The 14655-nt window shown below is 40.9% G+C and overlaps 1 protein-coding gene and 1 pseudogene across 7 annotated transcripts in view; one reads left to right on the top strand and one right to left on the bottom strand.

Moving 5' to 3' along the window:
• The window catches only part of ANO4 (anoctamin 4), a 417600-nt gene that overhangs the window by 251699 nt on the left and 151246 nt on the right, over positions 1 to 14655 (bottom strand). The window lies entirely within an intron of this gene.
• Positions 8729 to 9497, top strand: LOC103238940 (peptidyl-prolyl cis-trans isomerase A pseudogene; annotated as a pseudogene).

The raw sequence follows: 14655 nt of genomic DNA, 5'->3' as shown, positions 1-14655 counted from the left end.
CAGTTTCAGATATCTTTGTAAAAATGCCCACTCCCAGTACCAATTTTCTCTATTAGTCTGTTCTCACATTGCTATAAAGAACTAACTGAGACTGGGTAATTTATAAAGAAAAAAGGTTTAATTGACTCACAATTCCACAGATTGTACAGGAAGCATGGCTGGGGAGGCCTCAAGAAACTTAAAATCATGGCAGAAGGCAAAAGGGAAGCAGGCATGGTCTTACATGGCCAAAGAAGGGGGAAGACAGACAAGAGGGAGGTGCTGCACACTTTTAAACAACCAGATCTCGTGGGAACTCACTATCACAAGAACAGCAAGGGGGAAATCCACTCCCATGATCAAATCACTTCCCACCAGGCCCTCCTCCAACACTGGGATTACATTCAACATGAGATTTGGGCAGGGACACAAATCTAAACCATATCAGGATAGAATATACTTTACTTCCCATAGGAACATCAGAAAAATATTGGATTATGATGTGATAATTACTTTCAATGACTTGTAGAAATTACACAACTAAGTACTTTTCAGATGGTCAACATGTTCCATTTTTACAAAATTATAGCTGCTGAAATATAAAGTGCAAATCAGGTCATTTTTGTGCCTTTTTCCTAGCATCATACAAATTAACAAGGCTCTTACTGTAACACGTTAATTTACTGAAGCTAAAGGAGGAGCTAAATTGGACTTTTTAATGACTTGCTTAGCTGAAAATGTATGTTAATTCCATAGCTAATCATCATAATCACTTAGCTTCATAAAATGAAATGCAAATGGCTACCTAGACACATAAATACATGTTCCTGACCACACTTGGCATATGACGATTGGTCAGAAAATAAAGCTGATCTTGAGATCATGGTTTCACTCTCCCTGGGGGCTGGTGGGCATATTTCAGCTCCCCTGTCCCACTCAATCTCCTTTGGTTTCCACTCTGACTATGACAGGATCTATCATGTTGTGGTGCAATTGTTTTATTATGTCTGTCTTAGGAAAGAGAAACTGAAGGGAAAGGTGGGAACAAAGTCTTAGTCTTCTTGGATTCTCAAAGCTTAATGCAGAGCTTGGCCTTTAGTTAGGTATTCAATAAATATTGAATGAATGAATGAATGAATAATATTGAGAAAGTTCCAGGGCTATTTGGCTACTAATACTAAGACTAGGAAAACAGCATCATCAATGCATCATAAATTCAGTAATTTGAGTTATTAGTGGCAATCATATGTAAATGCAATGACATACCAGGTAAGATTGCTACTCAAAATTTACTCAGTGGCCATGATACAACAAGCAGCCCTTTTTATAAACTAAATGTTTATGACCCCCCAAAGTTCATATGTTGAAAGTTTAATCCTCAATGTGATGATATTAGGAGGTAGGACCTTTGGGAAGTGATTAGGTCACAAGTGCAGAGCACCCCCGCCCCCGACCCATGAATGGAATTAGTGCTCTTATGAAAGAGACCCCAGAGAGCTCCCTCATTCTTTGCACCATGTGAGAATGCAGTGAGAAGATGGTCATGTATGAACCAGGAAGCTGGCCCTCACCAGACACCAAATCTGTTAGTGCTTGAATATTGGACCTCCCAGCCTCCAAAACTGCAAGAGATAAATTTCTGTTGTTTGTAAGCCATCTGATCAGAGTGTATGCAGAATGGTGAATAATGAACAGCCCTTGCTGTCAGGGCACTCAGTCTACAGAAGGAAAAAGACTTGTAAAAAGATACATTACAAACCACCAGGTGTTCAGTGCTGTAACAGAAGGGCATATAAAGTGCATTGGGGCACAGCTCTAAGAGCAGCTGATTGCCTTTAGCAGTCTTAAAAATCACTGTGTAGAGAAGTTGACTTTCATGCTGTAAACTGCAGGGTGCCAACAAGTTTGGCACAAAGTGGGGTGGGGGGTTCTTACCAAACAATACCTCATTTATTTTATATAAAGTTTGATTAAAGAAAATGCTATCTATTTTGGAATATGGCCTAGAAAGCTTCATAGGCACACTGAATTATATAATACCTCTTTGTCTCATCTTGTCCTTCTTTCAGTAAAACAGACATGATAAATGACCTTCTTTCTTTGAGGAACAGCTCATCAAAGATTTAAGGTGATATGAAAACTCAGTAATCACCAAGTGATGAATGGAGACAGATCATAAAGAACAGCCCTAGTAAAAGGATTTCCAGGGGACAATTAATATTTGGAAATAGTGATGTTAAGAGGTATAAGTGACACCTATTAGATGAGGTTTTTTGTCATCTCCTAGCACTAGGTAGGAATAATGAAATGAAGGCAGAGAATAAGTGTATCCATTCTCCAGATAAATAAGGACACATCTCAATAATACCTGAAAAAAATATCATTGTGATGAAGAAGACTTCTTTAAAACCAATAAGCCTATACTATTAACTTATGGAATCCTATATAATTATACATTTGGAACTCTAATGTGACTTCAAAAACAAATAAGAAAATAGTTCCTGCCTTGAACAGCTCCTGCATATAGAAAACTAGGTATTGATTTTCTGGACTATAGATCACCCTGCCATCCTACAAAAGTTTATTTATTGTCCTCCAGTCCATAAAAAGAGTTTACAAACCCCAATTAAAATTTAAATGAAAGTAATCATCAGATAAAAGTGACCCACAGTCTAAGGGATTAAAATAAATTATACTGCGATGGTATTTGAAAGTAAGAAAATAGAGAATCAGGATGGTTTTCTTAAAAAAAAATTCCTGCAAATACATGGAATGACAAACTCATGTTTCAAGGGCTATGCTGTGAAAAAAATTAATGAAAACTTAAAATAAATCCTCACTATATTAATTTAGTTTTGAATAGACAACAAATGCTGCTTAACTGAATTCCATCAGCTGTAGAATATGATAAGGATAACTAAATAAAGGGACATAATGATTTTGCAGACTTTTAAAAATATGAGTCATATGCTGCTATGGGGTTTTAAATAAGGTTTACCTTTGAAATAGAATTTGCTGCATAACTGCACAAAATATTAGAGGAAAATGTCAAAAGTGATGACTGTGTTGCTTAACTTAGGTTCCCAACTTCTTTCCAGCAATGCTTTCCACAGTTATGTCTGTCTCCAAGTCCCAGAAACTGCTCCCTTTTGTCACTGGTTTAGGCCTCTATAACCCTTGATGAATTTTTCCTCAACTATCCCAATTTGAGCATGCTGTTTTCTATTGAGATCCTGAAGTGGGATTCTGGGATTAGACTGATCATGTTGTTGAGAAACACAGGTAGAACCTCCTTGCCAGGAAAAAACAGAAAACAAATAATCCAGGACAAATGGTGACATCAGTTACTCAAGTTGTCTCTAGCAGTGGCAGGAGATGAAATGCAGGTGGAAGGGGAGATGCTGGGAGGTCAGTGGCAGAGGCACTTAATTGCTCTGGTTACAGCAGTGACTATAAAGATTGCTGAGTCTCTTGGCTTCTTCTCACAGCCTTAGAAGGTGTACAAAAGGAAAATGAGAAACTGAAATCTCTGAATGTACAATTGACAGCATGCATAGAAAAAAATCAGAAAGTCCCTGTAGCTATTCAGATGGTATAATTGCAGCAACCCCTCATCTTCCAGAGTCCCACGGCAGATATGGCTGAGGACAAAGCTCAGAGCCTAACAAATTTGCAGAGCTGCAGCACCAAGTACATGATCAGCTCATACCAGGGGTCTCATATCAAGGGAATGTGACCCTGATAATTAGATTGCGATCATTTGGGCAGACACAGACAAATACGAAAACTTCGAACCCACAAAATCCTATTGCCAATGGGGACAGATTTGTCCTCCCTGTCTAAGAAGAACAGCTTTTCCATGCATAATAACCTGCTGGTCATTCCCTCAGGACTCACTCCTATCACCTCTCACTGCCTCTTGATCTAAGACTCAGGTCCCAGTGCAGCTCAGAGGGAGAAATATGAGACAGCCTACATCCCTTATACAAGAAATCTTTCATAAGATTTATAGAATCTCACACCAGTCTGTATTGGCAGGAACCAGGAGAGAAAGTATCAGTTCCCAAAGGCATTAGATCAATGAGGACAAAACATAAGGCTTGATCTCATGAAATTCACTGATGGGATATACTCACCCAGGATTTAGGATTCAATGTTTTAGCTTGAGTACCAGGGGGTGGCATCAGAATCTACCTAATTGGCCAATTAAAGCCTGGACTCAAGGATGGCCTGTGTTTATGTGGTTGAACTGAACTTCCGTGGCATCCTGTGGAGTAGGGGGTTGGCAAACTACAGCCTGTGGGCCACATCTGGCCTGCTGTCTGTTTCTGTATGGCCTGAAAGGTAAGAATGGTTTTTACAATTTTTAAATGTTAAACAAACAAACAAAACTATCAGCCTTTGGCAAGAATGCCTGTTGAATTTCTGTCTCTTGGCTCACAAAGCCTAAAATATTTATGATCTGGTCCTGAGCTGATCCTGCTGGAGAGGAAGAAGTCTAAAGTCTCAGAAATGGGAGTGGTGAAGTGGACCCAGAATAAGCAATAGCCATTCTCTAACCACAGCTCCCATAAGGGGCAGGAGAAGTACTCTTGGAAAACTTGTGGTGGCTGTCCTGGGTGTGGTGGCTTTCTTCTGCAGCCTGTAAAATGGGAGGCGGGTGGCTGAAATGGAATCAGTGTCTTTGATGTTAATGGAGATAAAGGAACCCAAGAGTGAGGGAGAACAACTGATTGGTGGCATTTAACTGTCAGAAACAAGGTAAATGAAACCAACCACAGGGATGAGTGGTAATCAGAGTCTTATTCCACAGGGATCTGTGGTGGTGACTAAATGATCTCAGAAATAGAAACAGAAATAGATGGACCACCTACTAAGGTGCTACTTAGCATATAGAAGAGAAAAAATTCTACTCTCGTGGGCTGGGACCTAATGCAGTCACCACAGTAAGGATTCCAGCCTCTTACCAAGTTCCACTGACCTAGAGCCTCTCAATAGACGAAGTGGTTGGGTGTCTTTGAGAGGGCCCAACAATGCTGCCTCAGGTGCATGCTGTGACTCACCCTTCAAGCCTCCCACAGAGCATCCTATGGCTGTTTCCAGGGTGACTGTGCACTGAAGAAAGAAAGACTCAGGCTTTCCCCAGGTTACCTATGGGTCTAGACTTAAGCTGCTCTCTGAAATATTGCTATGGCACACCATTCAAATGGGAGGTTGTGGAGACAGGTGACAGAGTCTTGGCCTGAGTCCATCTCAGAGTAGGTCCAACGGCACCAGAGATCTATCCTGATGTATCTCCCCAGTACCATATTGTATAGTAGAAGCAGATAGATTTTTCAACTGGCAAAACACCACACCGGTTTACTGATTCATTGCACGAGGGCAATGAAGGGGTGCAAAAGGACACTCCTAAAACTGCCCCTCCCTGTAGAATAAACTAAGAACAATGCCACACACCTGGGGGAATTGCAGAGCTTGGTGTTACTATCCAGGACTCAAAGAATGTAGGCATAATTCCTATCTTATCTTCATTTAATTCAGCAACAGTCAGACAGATGTGTGTTGGTTAATCTTATGTGTCAACCTGACTGGACCATGGAGTGTCCATATATTTGGTTAAACGTCATTCTGAGTGTGTGTGTGTGTGTGCGCGCGCGCGTGTGAGAGAGAGAGAGAGAGAGTTTTTCTGGATGAGATTGACATTGGAATGGGTAGACTGAGTAAAGCAGTTTGTCCTCTACAGGCCTTATTTAACCCACTGAAACAATGAATAGACCAAAGGGACTGAATAATGACGAACTCACTCTCTGCGACTGACTGTCTTTGAGCTGGAGCATCAGTCTTCTCCTGCCTTTGGACTCAGACTCAGGCTAGACCTTATTCCATTGGCTAGCCTACTGCTCAGGCTTTTGGACATGAACTGAAAATATACCACTGGCGGCTCTCCTGGGTCTCCAGTTTGCTTAATGCTTATCTGGGGAATATACTGATTCTGGTTCTCTGGAGAACCTTGACTGATACAAGGTAGTCTGAAGACATGAAGACCGTTAAGCGACAGTCATAAACTGAACCAAGTGATATTGCCAATCACAACTGTGGCTCCAGAAGTGATATTTTTATTGCAGCAATCAACACAAAGTGTGGTGCCTGGTATGTAGCTACTGACCAGACAAATGTACTCATGCCCTCACCTCCTACCTCCAGCCTCATCAGTAAAGAAAATCGGGATCTATTTGTTTACTGTGGATAGGAGTACACCTTTACTGTATCAGGCCTCTCTGTCTTGTTAGTGTGTAGAGCAAAGGCTCAATTACAGTGGGAGCTAGGAGAGGAGACAACTTCTACAAGGTTGAGCTGCTGTCACACAGAATTTAGTATATGCATGCAAAAAGCATTTTACATAAACAGCATTTTGTATAACATATCTCCTCCTCAGCCAGAATGCACAGGACCAGGAACAAGGAGAAGTATCAGTGTTCTTATCCTAACTCTAACCCTAATCACTAACTATCCACTTATAGAATTTCTGTTTCTCATCTCTTTGACCCTGAGCTTGACTACACGACCTTGGAAGTCCTCATGTTCAATGTAGAAATGCTTCTATCAGGAAACACAGTCACAATTCCATTAAGTTGGAAGCGAAGACTGCCCCTGGGTAGTTTGGATTCATCATACTACTGAACCAACATGGAGAAAAGGACTTAGAGTAAGCCCAACTACCAGGGAGCAGCTGGGTTGCTAATACAACATTGAGGACCATGCTTGGAACCAGATAACACTGAAGCTATCCAAAAAAGTGGGGTGGGGGACACTGAGATCCTGCCGAACAAAGGTTTGGGTCACCGCCTTCCAGCCACATCCAGCTGAGGAGCTGGAGAAGGTAAGGGGAATGCGGAGTCATGGTGAGAGTAGATGCCTTACGCTTCAGAATCAAGAACAGCAGCTGTTATGCTTTCCATTATTCCTTTATTCCCTTGCTACTGGTTTGAGAGGGAGTATGACTAAAGTAAAATTATCCAACATAGAGCCATAGCTGATGAGACTTCCTGTGTCCTCTGTGAAGGGAACAGGAACTAGTCACTTAAAGAGAAGTACATATACTAAGAGGACAAAGAGATAGACTTTTCTGGATAACATCCACTTCCTCTCCGTAACTTCTCTCCTCTCTTGCCAACCCTGCCCTCCACTCTAGAGGCTGACTGGAATGGACTCTGTCAATGGGCTCCCCTGCCCTGTGGCTTCTGCCAATGAAAGACACTTGTAGAAGACAGGAAAGCTAAGGGAGAGAGATGTCAGGGTATTACCACCCCAGTGGCTTTCCTATGAAATCATCCACAGCTGGCTGTGTCTCCTCACCAAGTCTGATAGCTATGGCAATGGCTGTCTCCTCCCCCAACCTTTTTTAGACCTGGGGGAGATAAACAGAGCTTTATTTACTAGTCCCACAGTATTGTAATGTCCCTGTGGTTTTCTTACACACTACCCACACCTTTGCAAATAGTCCCTTTATTACACTCTTCTTGAATTACCCTAATTTGAGTGTTCCATCTGTTTCCTGCTGAGACCTAGATTTATACAGCATCAACAGGGTAAAATAAAATGCAAATTTTGTTTCCTGACTTTTTAATGATCACCATTCTAACTGGCGTGAGATGATATCTCATTGTGGTTTTGATGTGCATTTCTCCAATGACCAGTGATGGTGAGCTTTTTTCCATATGTTTGTTGGCCACATAAATGTCTTCTTTTAGGACGTGTCTGTTCATATCCTTTGCCCACTTTTTGATGGGGTTGTTTGTTTTTTTCCTCATAAATTTGTTTAAGTTCCTTACAGATTCTGGATATTAGCCCTTTGTCAGATGGATCAATTGCAAAAATTTTCTTCCATTCTGTAGGTTGCCTGCTCACTCTGATGATAGTTTCTTTTGCTGTGCAGAAGCTCTTTAGTTTAATTAGATCCCATTTGTCAATTTTGGCTTTTGTTGTCATTGCTTTTTGGAGAAATATAAACACTTTGACACTGTTGGTGGGAGTGTAAATTAGTTCAACCATTGTGGAAGACAGTGTGTGGCAATTCCTCAGGATCTAGAACCAGAAATACCATTTGACCCAGCAATCCCATTACTGGGTATATACTCAAAGGTTTATAAATCATTCTACTATAAAGACACATGCACACATATGTTTATTGCAGCACTATTCACAATAGCAAAGACTTGGAACTAACGCAAATGCCCATCAATGATAGACTGGATAAAGAAAATGTGGCACGTATACACCATGGATGAAGCTGGAAACCATCATTCTCGGCAAACTAACACAGCAACAGAACACCAAACATGACATGTTCTTACTCATAAGTGGGAGTTGAACAATGAGGACATATGGACACAAGGAAGGGAACATCACACACCGGGGTCTGTCATGGGGTGAGGGGCTAGGGGAGGGATAGCATTAGGAGAAATACCTAATGTCGATGATGGGTTGACGGGTGCAGCAAACCACCATGGCACGTGTATACCTATGTAACAAACCTGCATGTTCTGCACATGTATCCCAGAACTTAAAGTATAATAAAAAAAAATGCAGATTTTGTGAGGAATTATGTTTTGCTTTACTGAACACACACAACATGAAAGCTCCTTGAGGCAAAAGCAGGGCTTACAATGAAAGGTGTCTGTGTGTGGGTGTGGGAGTGAGAGGCTGAAGAAGGGATTACTACTGAGAATCTTAAGAAAGGAAGAGGGGCTTTGCAGACGCTGCCGCCGAGGAAAGTCCTGTACTACTAGCCATGGTCAACCCTACCGTGTTCTTCGACATTGCCGTTGACGGCGAGCCCTTGGGCCGTGTCTCCTTCGAGCTGTTTGCAGACAAGGTTCCAAAGACAGCAGAAAATTTTTGTGCTCTGAGCACTGGAGAGAAAGGATTTGGTTATAAGGGTTCCTGCTTTCACAGAATTATTCCAGGGTTTATGTGTCGGGGTGGTGACTTCACACGCCATAAGGGCACTGGTGGCAAGTCCATCTATGGGGAGAAATTTGAAGATGAGAACTTCATCCTAAAGTATACAGGTCCTGGCATCTTGTCCATGGCAAATGCTGGACCCAACACAAATGGTTCCCAGTTTTTCATCTGCACTGCCAAGACTGAGTGGTTGGATGGCAAGCATGTGGTCTTTGGCAAAGTGAAAGAAGGCATGAATATTGTGGAGGCCATGGAGCGCTTTGGGTCCAGGAATGGTAAGACCAGCAAGAAAATCACCATTGCTGACTGTGGACAACTCGAATAAGTTTGACTTGTGTTTTATCTTAACCACCAGACCATTCCTTCTGTAGCTCAGGAGAGCACCCCTCCACCCCATTTGCTCGCAGTATCCTAGAATCTTTGTGCTCTCGCTGCAGTTCCCTTTGGGTTCCATGTTTTCCTTGTTCTCTCCCATGCCTAGCTGGATTGCAGAGTTAAGTTTATGATTATGAAATAAAAACTAAGTAACAAAAAAAAAAAAAAAAAGAAAGAAAGGAAGAGGAAGCTATAGTGGCAATCAATGCAGGGGTGAGAACTTCACATCTATGTACCTGATTTACCAAGCGGGAACCCTTTTAGGACAGAATTTTGAATAGGAATAAGAAATAATTGCTTGTAGTACACAGTGTAGCTTGAATACCCCGTATCTCTCTCCTCTTTTTCTGCTAACAGCAATCTTAATTTTTCTTGGGGGCCTGCCTTCCCTCCTCTACTTCCATGTAATTGATATAAAATGGACCCACCCCATACCCAGCTCCAAATGGGGGCAAATGACCCAAACCTGTCAGAACTAGAATACTGACTTTTAAGGGCCAATTAGAATATCGCATTCCCATGGCCACTGTGATTGGTTCAAGTATGGGCATATGACATTGTTAGAGTCATATTTTGGGACTTTTGCTGCAGTGACCTGGAGAAAGGTATTCAGATGGCTGGAGTCACTGTCAGTCACCTTGCAACTAAAAGTGGACAGCCTGCTGTAGAAGGAACCTAGAGGAAAACAGATGGAAAACAGATTGGAATAATTCGGAGGAGCTCTGATTACACTGTTCGAGCTTCCTGGATCAAACTGTGCCTGAAGGAATTTTCTTTTGCTCAAGGCACTTTGAATAAAAGATCTTACCATCAGTGACATACCAAGACAGGGCAGTGAGATCAGTTCACTGCGGGTACAGGCATTACAGGGTACTTTATAAAGAATTTGAAAACAATAATAAAACCCATCATGAGTCACTCTGCTTTTTATTATTACCATTTCTGGCAATTTTAAACCTTATCAAAATACTCCTGTCCCAAAAATCTTTTTAATGGGCAAAGTTTTAAGTAATTGCTGCAATTATTGTTAAGTTTTAATAATATAATGCACATATATTTGTACATAATGAATACATAATACATAATATACTAAGTTAACCCTTTTAATTATCTATAAATAAGCTTTATTCTAATTGTAAATTAATTCAGAGACCTCTCAACTATATAGTCAGCTTCCAGATATGAGTGAACTCAGCTGAAAGCCTTCATTTCAAGAGTAAGATTGTTACAGAAACTCAAAAGAGGTAGACTCAACTCAGCCTAGGGGAGTTAGGAGAGACTTCCTGGTTAGAGTCAACACTTGAGCTGAGTATTGAAAGTCAATGCCTTCATTTCATGCCTGAATTATTATCTAACAGATGCCTAACTGGTCACCCTTTTTCTGTTCTGGCCACCCTACAGTCTGTTCTTACCACATCAGCCTCTTAAGGCACCCTCTGCTCAAAAACTCACAACAGCTTCCCACTTTAGTCAGGCTAAAGACTAAATTACACTGACCAAAAAGCCCTACAAGATCTGTATAATCCACTTCAGCCCACCCTGCTCCGATCCCCAATTACTCTGGCCTGCTTCCTCTTTTTGAAGTTGCCAAGGACTCTCCTGCATCAGCTCCTGCTGTCCCCTCTGTTGGGAACCCTTCCAGCTCATCTTCATCCCATATGCTCATGGCTTTCTTCATCACTTCCTTAAGGTTTCAGCTCTGTTTACCTAACACCTTGTCAGTTAGGCTTTTCCTGTCCTGAAATGATTAGTAGCACTGTCCCACTCTACTTCCATAAATATAATCCCTCTTCCCTCTTTACTATTCACTGTAGCACTTACAGCTGCCTGACTTACCATATACAGTCATGCACTGCATAATGACGTTTCAGTCAACGATGGACAAATATATGATGGTGGTCCCATGAGATTATACTGAAGTGGAAAATTCCTATTACCTAGTAATGTCATAGCCATCATAATGACACAGGGCAATGCATTACTCACATGTTTGCAGTGATACTGATGTGAACAAACCTATTGTGCTGCCAATTGCATAAAAGCGTAGCACATACAATTATGTCCAGTACATAATACTTAATAATGATAATAAAGGCCAGGTACAGTGGCTTATGCCTGTAATCCCAGCACTATGGGAGGCCGAGGTGGGCAAATCACCTGAGGTCAGGAGTTGAAGACCAGCCTGGTCAACATGGTGAAATCCCGTCTCTACTAAAAATACAAAAATTAGCTGGGCGTGGTGGCAGGCGCCTATAATCCCAGCTACTTAGGAGACCAAGACAAAAGAATCACTTGAACCCAGGAGGCGGAGGTTGCAGTGAGCCGAGATTGTGCCACCACACTCCAGCCTGGGCAACAAAGCAAAATCTGTCTCAAATAATAAAATGAAAGAAAATAAAAAACTATGTTACTGGTTTATGTATATACTGTACTACACTTTTTATTGTTATTTTGGAGTATATTCCTTCTATTTATTAAAAAATGTAACTGGGTGTAGGCACATGCCTGTAGTACCAGCTACTCCAGAGGCTGAGGTGGGAGTATCGCTTGAGCCCAGTTGTTTGAGGCCAGCTTGGGCAACATAATGAGACCCCCTGTGTCTAAAAGAATACAAATTTAAAAATTAAAATTAAATTAAATTTAAAAGTTAGTCAGAAAGCAGATTCAGGCAGGTCCTTCAAGAAGTATTCCAGAAGGCATTGTTATCATGGATGACAGCTCCATGCATGTTATTGCCCCTGAAGACCTTTCAGTAGCATAAGATGTGGAGACAGAAGACAGTGATGCTAATGTTTCGACCCTATGTAGGCCTATGCTAATGTGTGAGTCTGTGTGTTAGTTCTTAACAAAAAAAGCTTAAAAAATAAAAATTCAAAATAGAAAAAAATCTTATAGAATAAGAATGCAATGAAAGAAAATATTTTTGTACACCTGTACAATGTGTGTTTAAGTGAAATATTATTACAAAAGAGTCAAAAACATTTTTAAATAAGTTTATGCAGCAAAAAGAGCAAGCTAAGGTTAATTTAATAGTGAAGAAAGAACAAGTTTAAATAACCTTAGTGTAGCCTAAATGCGGAGTGTTTATAAAGTCTATAGTAGTGTATGCTAATGTCCTAGGCCTTCATATTCATTTATCACTCACAAACTGATTCATCCAGAGCAATTTCCTATCCTACAAGCTTCATTCATGGTAAGTGTCCTATACAAGTGTACCATTTTGTATCTTTCATACTGTATTTTTGCTTTTCCTTTTTATGTTTAGATATGTTTAGATACACAAATACTTATCACTGTGTTACAACTGCCTACACTATTCAGTATAGTAACATGTTGTACAGGTTTGCAGCCTGGGAGCAATAGACTATATCACATAGCCAAAGTGCATAGTAGGCTATACCATCTAGGTTTAAGTACATACTGTTGAGAGGTGAAGCCAGCTGGACTTCCTGGGTCGAGTGGGGACTTGGAGAACTTTTCTGTCTTACGAGAGGTTTGTAAAATGCACCAATCAGCACTCCATAGCTAGCCAGAGGTTTGTAAAATGGACCAATCAACACTCTGTAAAATCAACCAATCAGCACTCTCTAAAATGGACCAATGGACATGGGTGGGGCCAAATAAGGGAATAAAAGCTGGCCACCCCAGCCAGCAGTGGGAACCCGTTAGGGTCCCCTTCCACACTGTGGAAGCTTTGTTCTTTCGCTCTTCACAATAAATCTTGCTGTTGCTCACTCTTCACATCCATGCCATCTTTAAGACCTGTAACACTCACTGCGAAGGTCCGCAGCTCCATTCTTGAAGTCAGCGAGACCATGAACCCACCGGAAGGAACGAACTCTGGACACACTATCATATCCTTACAATGATAAAATCACTTAATGATGCATTTCTCAAAATATTCTCATTGTTAAGTGATGCATGACTGTATTTACTTTTGTATTTATCATCTGTCTCTTCCAATGAAATACAAGTTCCAGGAAACCTGTACTCACAAGGCTTTGAACAATGCCTGGTATAGAGGAGGCTCTTAAGAAATATTTGAGAATGAATTAATGAACCTGGGGAATTGCATTTTGGGCAATGGAGAAACTGCTTAGACAGGACAGAGACGTAGGAAAGTAAGCTTCATTTAGAGAATCTAAATTTAGGAAGAAGGAAATAGGCGAGCAGGGACCTTATGACAACAGCCTTGTGTACATGTATGTTCCCAGATGCCTGAAATCCTTCTTGGGAAGAAACAGATAAAATAGGAGCTGGCAGGGGACCAGGAGTAAGGTGGAGCTTTCACTGGACCAAGGACAGCACACAAAGCAGCCAAACTGGTAATTTCCCAATACCTCAAAATAACATGTGTTAGGCAGTTTTAAAACCAAATGAAACTCTTCACAATCCCTGGTGAGATAATCAGCCTTGAATTAATAACTATACATTGGCCAAGCTTTAGCATCAGAATTTCCCCCTAATTATAATGCCCAGTGGAAAGGTGGTCATGATGCAAGTTCAGCATCAAACTTCAAACCAGTTTACCTGCAAATGTATCATCCCTCCTGCCAAAGGTGAAATAATGGTACCTCCTTAAGTAAGGCTTTAAAGGCCCTGGTGGCAGGAAAAAATACAACTTGAGGGTCCACATTAAACTGCTTCTTTGTGCCTGAAAAATTAGCTCAGTAGCTACCAAGGGGATGAAATATTGGAAATGCACTTTGTACAATTATTTGTGATTGTACAAAGAGAATTTCCAATGTTAATTAATGTTATGATAGGTGCTGAATGAATTTTAATGACAGGTGCTGAACATTTGGTACAGATATTAACAACGTTAATATTCGTACAAATATTTATTCAGCACCTCTCATGTGCCAGGCAGTTTTTCAGTCCTCTTCACTAATCTAATGGTATTAAGTGCCCACTAAATGCCATACCTAGTGCCAAGTGCCAGGATTCAAAAAGAACGAGACCTTATCTCTGCCCTCACACTCTCTGAAGCAGTGGCAGATCTATGATATAACACAGAACTCTTGTGTGATAGGTTACATGCTACTAGATGGATGCAGACAAAATGCATTCTTTTAGAGTGAATGCTTTAAAAACACTTTAAACATTTAAGTCTTCTAATATCTTTAGTCCATGTATAGGAGGAATTATGAGATCCGAATCTCTTAACCACATGAGATTATACATGCTAAAACTGTTTCAGCGTATTAGTCAGAATAGACTAGATTCTGCCACCATAGCATTATTCCCCAAATCTCAGTGACTTAAAACAACAAAGGTTTCTTTCTTGCTCATGTTATCTGTCCCTTATGAGTCAGCTGGTGTGGGGAGGGTGCTCTG

Source organism: Chlorocebus sabaeus, chromosome 11 (genome assembly GCF_047675955.1).
Source record: "Chlorocebus sabaeus isolate Y175 chromosome 11, mChlSab1.0.hap1, whole genome shotgun sequence".
NCBI lineage: Eukaryota > Metazoa > Chordata > Mammalia > Primates > Cercopithecidae > Chlorocebus > Chlorocebus sabaeus.
Note: the sequence above shows the minus strand (reverse complement) of the source record. Positions and strands in the feature narration are given on the sequence as shown.